This window comes from Ursus americanus, chromosome 6, assembly GCF_024610735.1.
Source record: "Ursus americanus isolate L20-20 chromosome 6, mUrsAme1.1.p, whole genome shotgun sequence".
NCBI classification, from domain to species: Eukaryota; Metazoa; Chordata; class Mammalia; order Carnivora; family Ursidae; genus Ursus; species Ursus americanus.
The window spans coordinates 25711347-25721570 of NC_142132.1; positions in this window are offsets into that span (position 1 = coordinate 25711347).

The following is a 10224-nucleotide window of genomic DNA, read 5'->3' on the forward strand; positions in this document are numbered from 1 at the left end:
GCCTCCAGGGGCTCGTGGGGGAGAGGAGCGAAGCCTGAAAACTGCGGAGTTTGAAAGCTCCCGTTTGTGAAAAACAAAACGCCTCTAAAGCCCTCTCTCCCTCCCAGCCCCACCCCACCGCTGTGGCCGGGACCAGAAGATGGAATTTGAAGCCAGAGCGGGGACACCCGGCCTGGCGTCCCCCCCCCCCCACGGCCCCGCGCCCCAGCGGCACTGGCCCCTCCCCGGCCGCGACCGCCCCGGCGCGGCTCCCGGCGGCTGGCTCCCGCGCCCCGCGCCGCACACCCTTTCCCCTTCACTCTCCCGTGGTTACTATGGAAACAAGGGTGTCATTGATGTGGGCTGAGCTGGGGAACATGTCGGCGCACAGCTGAAAGTCAGCGATTGTGCCGGCGGGTAGAAATGTGCCCGGGTGGAAGAAGTCCGCTGCTCCCGAAACTGCTGGAAGGACGTGGTCCTGCCCCTCCCTCCCTCCCAACTCCACTTCTCTCTCTCCTGGCTTTTGACAAATTTCTTTATTCCCCTCTGGGCTAAAGCGGTGGCTATTTTTGTGCCACTCGGTGCCCCACCCTCCCTGTCGGCCGCTCCTGATCCGGCCTGGCCTGGAGGGTGACACTGTGTCACCCTCGCCAGGACGCGTCCCTTGATTCCCGTCAGAGTTTGCTTTGATTTCTCTTTCCTTCTCAGGGGCCAGTTCTGACTTCCTTTTATTTTTAGCTCTGCACTCCATGTGGTGGCAGGGTTCAGTCGGATCCATCGAAAGGTTCTTTTTTTATAGTCCCTTTTGAAAATGATAATCAAAGGAAGGGACGTGGTATTTGGTCATGTGGAAAATTCAATGTATAATTTAGACGTCTGTCAAAAATCTGACAAATTAAATGTAGCTGAGACGAAGGCAGCCCAGAATGTGTTGTGTTCTTTGCCAGAGCTGGGAAGGGGCCTCGACTGTGTTTGTCCTTTCAGAGGTTAGCATTCCTCAAGGTGCTCCTTTCAGAAGAACGCCAACACCGCCACCAACGATAAAAACAAGGCTTTATGAAGCCCCTGCTACACAGCGGGCGCCTTACCTCCAGTACCAGGCAGCATGCAACCCACTTTGCAGTTGGGAAGACTGAGGCACTGGCCTGGGTTAAGGAGTTTGCCCAACCTCACAGAACCTTCAGTGCAGGAGGGGGCTGGAGCCTTGGATCTGCATGCTGTAGCAAGCTGTCACCTCTGCAGGACAAAGACAGTCATGGCCCATTTCCCAGCAGTCTTAACCTACACCACCCCTCTCACCCTCCAAGTCCACACCAGCATTGTTGCCCTGGGGTTCCTTGTCCCGGGTGTTGGGTGTTCCCTGTCCTCACTGCAGCACAACCATAGATTTTGTACCATCTTTTGCACGGACGGGAAAAAGGAACAAGACATTGGGAAAGGCCTGGCAAGGACACTTGGAATTACCTGGTACCTAATACTGCGTCTTCCTTTTAGAGAGAGTTCAGAGAGGGAAACAGACTTGCCCAAAGTTACACAGTAGGGGACAGAGCAGGCCTGCATTCGGGGTTCTGCCCCTGGAGCAGAAAAGCATGTTTTCCCCTTGGGCAGCCTAGCTACACACCAGAATGGCTGGTCCCAAGGGCCCGCCTTTAAAGGCAAGCTGTTGACAGAAAAGAGGGGTGCTCGAGGCAGGAGGAGGGAGGTCTAGGGTTGCCAGATAAATGACAGGGCTTTCAGCTAAACTTGAATTTCAGATAAACAAAGAATTGTTTTTAATACAAGTATATCCCATGCAATATTAGGGACATACTTCTAATACTCAAAAAAATTCTTTGTTTATCTGAAATTCAAATTCAAAAACTGGCCTTCTCAGTTTTTTGTTTGTGTTGTTTTGCTCAATCTCACCACTCCATCCGGAACACCTTGCTCAATGAAGGGACAGTGAGGTACAATTAAAAAGTCTGTTCCCTGGAGTCAGAGAGGCCCAGGGTTCAATCCTTGCCCATTCTAAATCAACTCTGTGATCTTGGGCAAGTTACTCTCTTGGAGTCCTGCTTCTCCACCTATGAAATGGGATTAAAATGGTAGGGAGATTTAAAAGAGAAATAATGTAAATAAAGTACTTAGACCTAGGGCAACAGCTAGCACAAAGTAGGGACATTCCGGGGGCCTGGGTGGCTCAGTCGGATAAGTGTCCGCCTTCGGCTCAGGTCATGGTCCCAGGGTTTTGGGATTGAGGCCCGCATCGGGCTCCCCACTTGGAGGAAAGCCTGCTTCTCCTTCTGCCTGCCGTTGCCCTGCCTGTGCTCTCTCTCTCTGTCAAATAAATAAATAAAAATCTTAAAAAAAAAAAAAAAAAGTAGGGACACTCTGTGCCTCAGTCTCTTATCTGTAAAATGAGGTAACATCACCCAGTTCTCCAGAGGACTGGAGGCAGCTGTGCGTGTCCCGTGTAGAGTAGGTGCTCAGTCATTGGCAGCTATTATAATAACTGGCAGAAATTCTCGAGTCCAGACCTTCCCAGGCCCCCAAGACCTCTGCCTTCCCTCCTCCCTTCCCATGTGGCTCTGGAACTTTCAAGGCAACAAGCAAGCGGCCAACAGTCTCCTGAAGGTGCTGGCAGCCCCCTCCTCTCCGGGGCTCCCTGGGCCACCCCAGCCACACCTCTTGCAATTAGATTTGTGAGTGGGAACAGGCTCTTGTCAGAGGCTCCTGATTGGCTCCAGGCAAAAACACAGTTTAGCGCTCAGTCAAGCTGCATTTTAGGGCCTCTGTCTCTCTCTCCCCCCTCTCCCCTCTTAATTGCAATCTGTTCAGTAATTTCCTTTTCCAACACTGCGGAACACAGGGAAGCTGCAGCACCAGGAGTCGGGCCGGGAGGAGGGGAAGAGAGCTCCTGCTCCCTGCAGTGAAGCTACTGGCCCAGCACTGTGACAGCGTGTGTGTGTGTGTGTGTGTGTGTGTGTGTGTGTGTGTGTGTGCGTGCGCCCAGAACCAGACACACGCATGTGCATGTGGACATATGACCACCGACCAGGCCCCTACAGTCAGACCAGGGAAGTTGTTAGGGGGCACTCACTTGTGCTGGGTACTTCACAGCCATTATCTTATTTAATCCTTGCAACAACATCATTAACAGTAGGGCTCACAGAACTTGAATCACTTGCTCAAGATCACGCCAGAAGAGAGGGCAGAACCAGATTTGCACCCAGGCCTGGGTCGGTGCCCGGCCCCAAGTGCACACCATGACACAGGTATTCCTCGCTTTCCGAAAGGTCACATTTCGCCACTTCGCTGTTACGAAAGACCTACATTAGTACCTGTTTTCAGTAACCGAAAGAAATCTGAAGAGGATTTTCGCTTTTGCAAAAAAAGCCATTACCATACTAGTGTAGGTCTTGCCTAAAAGCAAAGTGGCGTAATGCGAACTTTCGGAAAGCAGGGGCTACTCTGCCTTACACCGTTGCTGCTTGTGAAAGGCTTCATCGGAAAGCTCTACTTTCAGACAGCAGGGGAAGAGGGGCCTGTACCTTTTCACCTTCTGGTTTCTACGCTCAGAAAAGATGCTAAGGAAGCCTGCTGCACAAAGGAACACGGGGAGGTTTCCTTCCCCAGAGTGAATAGCAGTGTCCCAGGGACAAAAAGAGTTTGCTAAAGAAATAAAATATTAATGACAGAATTGCAGAGATCAAGCTAAGTCAAGGAGAGGCAGAGTTTATGGGAGAACCTGCTGGAATACCTGAAGCTGGAAGCTACGAGGGCTGGGGGCGGCTTTGCTAAGCAAACAGCTAGCCCTGTTAGTCAATCGCCGCCTAGATCCTTCCAGTAACCCTACAAAATAGGTATTCCTGTCCCTATTTCCTAGTTGGGGAAACCAAGGCCCTCAAAGGTAGGTCACTTGCCTAGCATCACACAGTTAGAAAATGGCTTGTCTGGGATTCTGACTGACTGGAAAGGCCATTTTTCTCCCAGATGCCCTCTTGACTAGATGCAGGGCTGTGACCTGCTGGGAGCTGTGGTGGGGTGAGGCTCCAGGAAACAGGGAGGTGGGCGAGAGGCCTACCTTCCTCTTTGTCACCCCCCTCTTTGGGATGCGCGAGCCCCTTCCTGGAGCCCCCGAGGTGGGGGCTGCGCTGGAGGCCACGGGCAGAGGGGGCTGGGGGCCCGGTCCCACCCTGACAACAAGGAAAGACGCTGGCGAGGCTATTGCTCCTTGGGCCCTGGCCTGGCATCACCTGCCTCTCCATTCTCACCTGGGCTCAGCAACCCCCGCCCAATGCCCTGGCCCAAAATGAAAGAGAGAGAGCCTTGTCTCCCTCCTCAGACCACCAGTGGGAGGAAGGAAGGGCGGGCGGCCCACAGAAGCACGTGGACACTGCCTGCCCATGTTCTTTCTTTGCCTGGTTAGCAGAATGCGTGTTCCCGAGACTGGACAGGCCCGTCACCTGGGCCACTGCTGACTCATATGGGAGAGGGTGGCCCACGTCAGGGTGCAAGGCTTGGCACTAGCTGAGAGTCCCTCAGCTGGGTGCCCTTGTGTAGGGCACAGGCGGCTCCGCCGTACTCGGTGGCCGGGCCTATTACACCAGCCAGAACCCCTCCTCGGGCCTGGCTTTCAACTCCGGCCCCTGAACCTAGTCCCCAGTCCCAACTGGTCAGCCTGCAGCCCAACAGCCTCCCTTCCTCAGCCTTCCTCATTTCCAAGAGGTGGAATCGTTCAAAATCCTGCTGGCATGCCACCCCTGCACCCCTTGGATTCAGTCTGGGGGCACAGGACAAGCCTGATCCGGGGCTTTCCATATGAATGTGGCTCCTCCAGGGCGTCCAGATGACAGGGCCAGAGCACTTTTCCCGCCTGGACGCCACAGATGGCTTGGGAAGAGAAAGAGATAAGGAGCTTTGGTTCGTAAGCAACAGCCCATCCTGCGGTGGGGGTTGGGGGACACACAACCCAGCCCAACTCTCCCCTCAATTCACCCAGATCCTGGGGGTTCACCCTGACTCCCTGGGCCCCTTTCCCACCCTGGGACCTCCAGATCTACCAGAGCAGCAAGTTGGGAGGAAGAAAGAGGGAGGAAGGGGAATTCGGGGGCTGGGGGAGGTGTCCGCACAGCTGCAGGCAGCCCCCCTACCCCCAGTCTGTGAATGGGCACATCACCCCCTCCTGCCCGCCTGCCACCACTCCTGAAACAGTTGCTCCTGATGAAGGCAAAGCAGGCAGGGCAGCTGTGAGCATTCTCCATATGCAGGGGGTGGGTGTTTAGCCTCCCCTCCCACCCCACCCTGCAGCTGCTGCCACCCCCCATGCCAGGAGGCCGAGTGGGCACGAGCACCCAGGCTGCTCCGGGGCCCTGGGCCTCCTCTCCTTCCAGCCCTCCCTCCCCAGCCCACGCCCACAGCCTTCACTTGACCCATTTTGGAGGCAGAAGTTTGTGTGTGTGTTTGAGAGAGAGAGAGCGAGCGAGCGCGCACATCATTTCCCCAGTTAGTGCTTTTGATTTCCTCTGAAGTATCTTGATTGCGGACGTACAATGGCATCTTGCTGCCAGTGCTCCCTCAGCAGCTTCTGGCTCGGCGCCGCCTCCTCCCCAGGGCCCAGGGTTTTCTGCTGACTCCAGGGTCCATGGCCGGCTGGCGGGGAAGGAGAAGGCCTCATCCGGGCTTCCATTCTTGGCTGAGCAGTGGAACCTGGAGGCCCTTCCTGTCCTTGGGTGGGGGCCAGCCTGCACCCTGCAGCCCTACCTACTCTTTCCCTTGGACCTCCCTCTGCCTCCTGGGTGGCCATCTTGTCCCCTGCCGCCTGGCCTTCACCCCTTTAGTGCTCAGAGCCATTGTTCTAAAACAGTTCCCCTGCTCAGACGTCTTCAGGGGCCTGTGGCTCTGAGACTCAAGGCCAAACTGTTTATCCTGTCATTCAAGAGCCCTCTGATCTGATCCCAAATCTTTTTTTATAGATCTGTTAATCGTGGCCTCACGCAGACCCTGAGCTTCACAAGAGCTATGCTCGATGTCCCCCAACCTAAGCCCCCGCAATTTTATTTCCCCAGCTGTGCTCATAGTCACCTCCTCCCTGGAGTGTCTGCCCCTCTTTTGTGCTTTTCTTACTCATTTTTAGGGCACGATTCAAGTCCCATATGCCCAGGAAGATGGACTGGTACCCTCTAGCCCACAGGGCTCCCCTATGAAGCTCCTAGAGCCCTGAAACCCTCAGCATTTGGCATCCGTCCACCCAACCATTCATTCATTGGTTCATTCATTCAGCAAATTATCTCTTGAGCAGAGGCAAAGCACTTATAATGCTTCATGCCCTGGCCCCCTTCCCTCATGCCTTTTTTACTTCATTACTCACTGCTTTGCCCCTCACTCCTTCCAGCCACGCACACCCCCTTGCCTTTCCTGAAACAAGCATCAAGTGCCTCTGGTCTTTGCGCTTGTTTCCTCTGCCTGAAACACTGTTGTTTCAAATACCCTGAGACCTTGCCTCCTCACTCTCTGAAAAAAATTTTTTAAAGATTTTATTTATTTATTTGACAGAGAGCAAAAGCTGGGGGAGGGGCAGAGGGAGAGGGAGAAGCAAACTCCCCACTGAACAGAGAGCCCCACATGGGGCTCAATCCCAGGACCCTGGGATCATGACCTGAGCCGAAGACAGACACTTAACTGACGGAGCCACCCAGGCGCCCACATTCTGAAATATCTGCTCAATGTCACCTTCTCAGTAAAACCATCCGCAACCATCTCCCTATATAAAACTCCCATGCCCCCCTACCTTCCCGGCATGCCCTACCCCCTCACCCTGCTTTACCTGCCTTCACAGTACTTATCACCAACTCACATTTATTGATTTATTGTTTGTCATCTGTCCCTTCCCCACCAAGTTATCAGCTCCAAGAGGGCAGAGAGTTTGTCTGTTTTGTTAACTGACGTATCCCCAACACTGGAACAGCACCCAGAATTAGAAGGACCTCAATAATTATTTGTTGAATGAATAAATGAGTGAATGAATGAAACAGGCAATGTCCTAGGCTCTGAAAAATCAAAGACGACTAATATTTCTCATCCTCCAGGGACTCACAGGCTAGTTGGACAGTTAAGCTCTGCAGCATGTAACCTGACATGTAAACCACAATAGTTGGAATACCGCGTGAGAGTCCTAAGTGCACGGGAGTGTGGTTGGCGCACGAGAACAGAAGCATTGTGAGAGCTATCAACGCCCCAAAGTGGACGGTGCCAGCCACAAACCTGGCACTTCACGTGCCTCATTTCATTTCTCCTCACACCTTCCTGGAGAGGGTAGGGAGGAGCACACGGCAGAGGCAGAACTCTGAGTCTAGGTGTACAATCCAGGCAGAGGGCTCAGCAGAGCCACCAGGGCACAGAGCCACCTGGCTGCTGGAGGACTGACTCTAAGCCTATGATCTGATAGGTGGAGCTTGGCTTGTTGCAGCTGCTGGAGATGGCATTTGGTGTGGCTGGAGAGTCCCTGTGTGTTAGGTCCTAGTTGCCCATTTTGCATCCGAACCTCCTCCCTACTCAGTGCCCTGTAGCAGACACAGATGTGGAGAGTGTCTAATGATAACATCCAATTCACAAACAGGCAGCCAAACATCCGTGTGTCACATGACTCACTGCCATTTTTTTCCAGGTGGACCAGAAGTCCACACCATCCTCAACACTCAGGTCTCAGATACCTGCTCCTGCAATTCACTCCTGACCTGCAATTTTGAGATGTTGCCTGTGCCAGCACTAACACCCCGTCCTACAAGCTGTTGAAAACTCTGCCACACACCACCCCATACATCTCCCTCCTCTTGCCTTAATGTAAATAATGAAAAATAATCTATGGCAGTGAGCAGATGGGTTCTTTCTCAAGAAAGACCCAATTATTGAAGATCTAGTGCAAGGGGAAGTCATAAATATCCCAGTTTGCTGCAGTTGAGAGGAATTAACCACACAGCAATTAAAGAAAACTGGTTGCCCATGGAGGAAACATGCAGACTTCCAGTGCAGAGCTCAAGGGTAAGCTTCCTGCCAGGGACAGGGGATTTTAGGGAAGAAGGCCTGGGCTCTTGAAGGCTTCTCTCACTCAGTGGGTGTGATTCCCATATACCATAGAGAATACGGTAGAGATCAAAGCTCTATCCGCCAGATTTCCATTTGTTATCTGTAAGAGCTTTCTTTCCCTGTGGAAGCAGTGTCTTGAGGAATTCAAGCGGAGTGACTACATCTTGCTCTGGAAGGGAAGAGAGTCTTTGGCAAGGGTAGAGTGTTGGAGGAAGAGAGAAGCTGCCAGAAGAAGGTGATATTCTTGAGGCCAGCCCAACTCCTGCTCCAGATCTGTAACCTCTCACCTGATGAGCCCCCAACCCTGGCTGCCTCTGCCCCACTCTCTGGTCTGTCTCATTTCCTTCAGCCTCCATGAGATCTTATCTCTGAATCCCAGGGTCTTGTCCAAAGTATAGGGAAGGGGCAATCTAAGAGTGTTGTCAATTTCCTTCCTTGCCCCTTAACTCAAAGAAACAGGACTCAGAGGGCTCTAGAACCAGCACAAGGCCCCCAGGTTCTAGAGACCACTGTTTCTAAGGCACCTCCACAGGAGAGTTTTCCAAACTCATACAGGGAGACCCTCACTGTAAAAGAGGGGCTCAAATGTGGTGGGGTCTGTCCAGGGACACCCGGGAATCAGTTTTCTACCTCCCTTTACCCAGCAGCCCCAGTAGGGTCAACATCCGCCCCCCAGCCCTTTCTTCGTAGGCCTAGATCACTAGGTTGGGGAACGACATATCCCAGACCCTCCATCCACCCACCCTGAATTTACAGGACGCAGAGGCGGGGTAGGGAATCCCCCAGGGGCCAGGCTCGATCTTGAGAGTATGCCTAGGTTCTCCCCCACCCTCAGATGGGAGAAACTGAAGGCGTCTGAGAAGGTGGCACGGTGACAACGACAGGGCCTTGAGTGGGTGGGTGTGAACAGGAATGGAGGAACCCAGAAGCGAGCTTAGAAGGTGGGGTCTCGCCTCGGGAGAGGGGCCCGGGGTGCTGACTCAGCGGCGACGCCCGCAGGGTGCTCCCGGCTGCCCCACCGCCCGCCCCGCCCGCAGGGCGCCCTTTGAAGCCGGGAGGGGGCTTTGATCTGGGGTCTGCCCCTCTCAGCTGGCCCGGCCAGATGCGCTGGGGGAGGGGCGGAGGAGCCGACCACCCCCGGCCTCGCCTTCCCGCCCCCCCGCACCGTAACACCCCCCCCCCCGGCCCCCGGCCCCCGGCCTGTTTCCGGCCGTTGCGGGGGCACCCGACCCTCCCCCCCAAGCCTTGCAGCTGTTCCCCAGCTGCGCGGCCCCACCCTAAAGACAGCTGGGAGAGAGGCTGGGGGCGGGGAGCGGGCCGCAGCTGCCGGCCCGGGCTGGGACGGGGAGGGCAGCGACATGAAAGAGCTCGGGCGGCGCGGGTGGCGGGTGGAGGAAACCCCCCGGCGCTCGCCTCCCGGAGGGCTGCGCACATCTGGGCCACAGCAGCCACCGCCCCCCATCGGTGGGGTGGGGGAGAGGCGCTCCTGACACCCAGCCCTTCCCGGAAAGGGGAGGAGTGACCGCCTCTCGGGGAAGGCGGGAGGGCAGCGCCGGGGTGTGAGAGCCGCTATCTCTGAGCCGCTCGCGGTGTGAGGCCCAGGGTGTGGCTGTGGGTGCCCAGAGTGTAGGAGTATGCAGACCAGGGCGGGGTGGGGGGAAGGCCCCCTTCACACCTTCTCCTGCAGGCCTTGTGCTTGGGGCAGTTCCAGCTCTTTCTGGGCCTCCTCTGCCCCTGACCCTTTGGGAGGTGGGTGACAGCTGCTCCTACGAAGCCGAAGCCAGGGACAGCTGGGTGGCTGGGGACAGCTGGATGGGGTGAGCGCCTCCCTGCTTCCCTGGCTGCCCAGGCACCCCCAGGCTGTGCTACTGGCAGCTGGCTGCTTTGCCTGCGGCCTGTGTGCCTGAGTGTGTAATTGTCTGCGGTGGGCTTCCATAGCTGGGACCTGGTGGGGCTCAAACCCACCCCACCCCCACCAGTCTCCCTCCAAATCCCAGTCTGACTGATGTATCTGGAGAGATGACCCCTCCCATCAGCTAAAACAAAACTAGGCCAAGTGGGAAAGAAATTGGGCAGTTTTCTGTCTTGGCTCCCGACCCTTGGCACAGAAGATGTCCTAGGGCCCCTGACAACCAGAGAAAGGGAGAGTGAGACAGGAGCAGATGTGAGTGGAGTTAAATG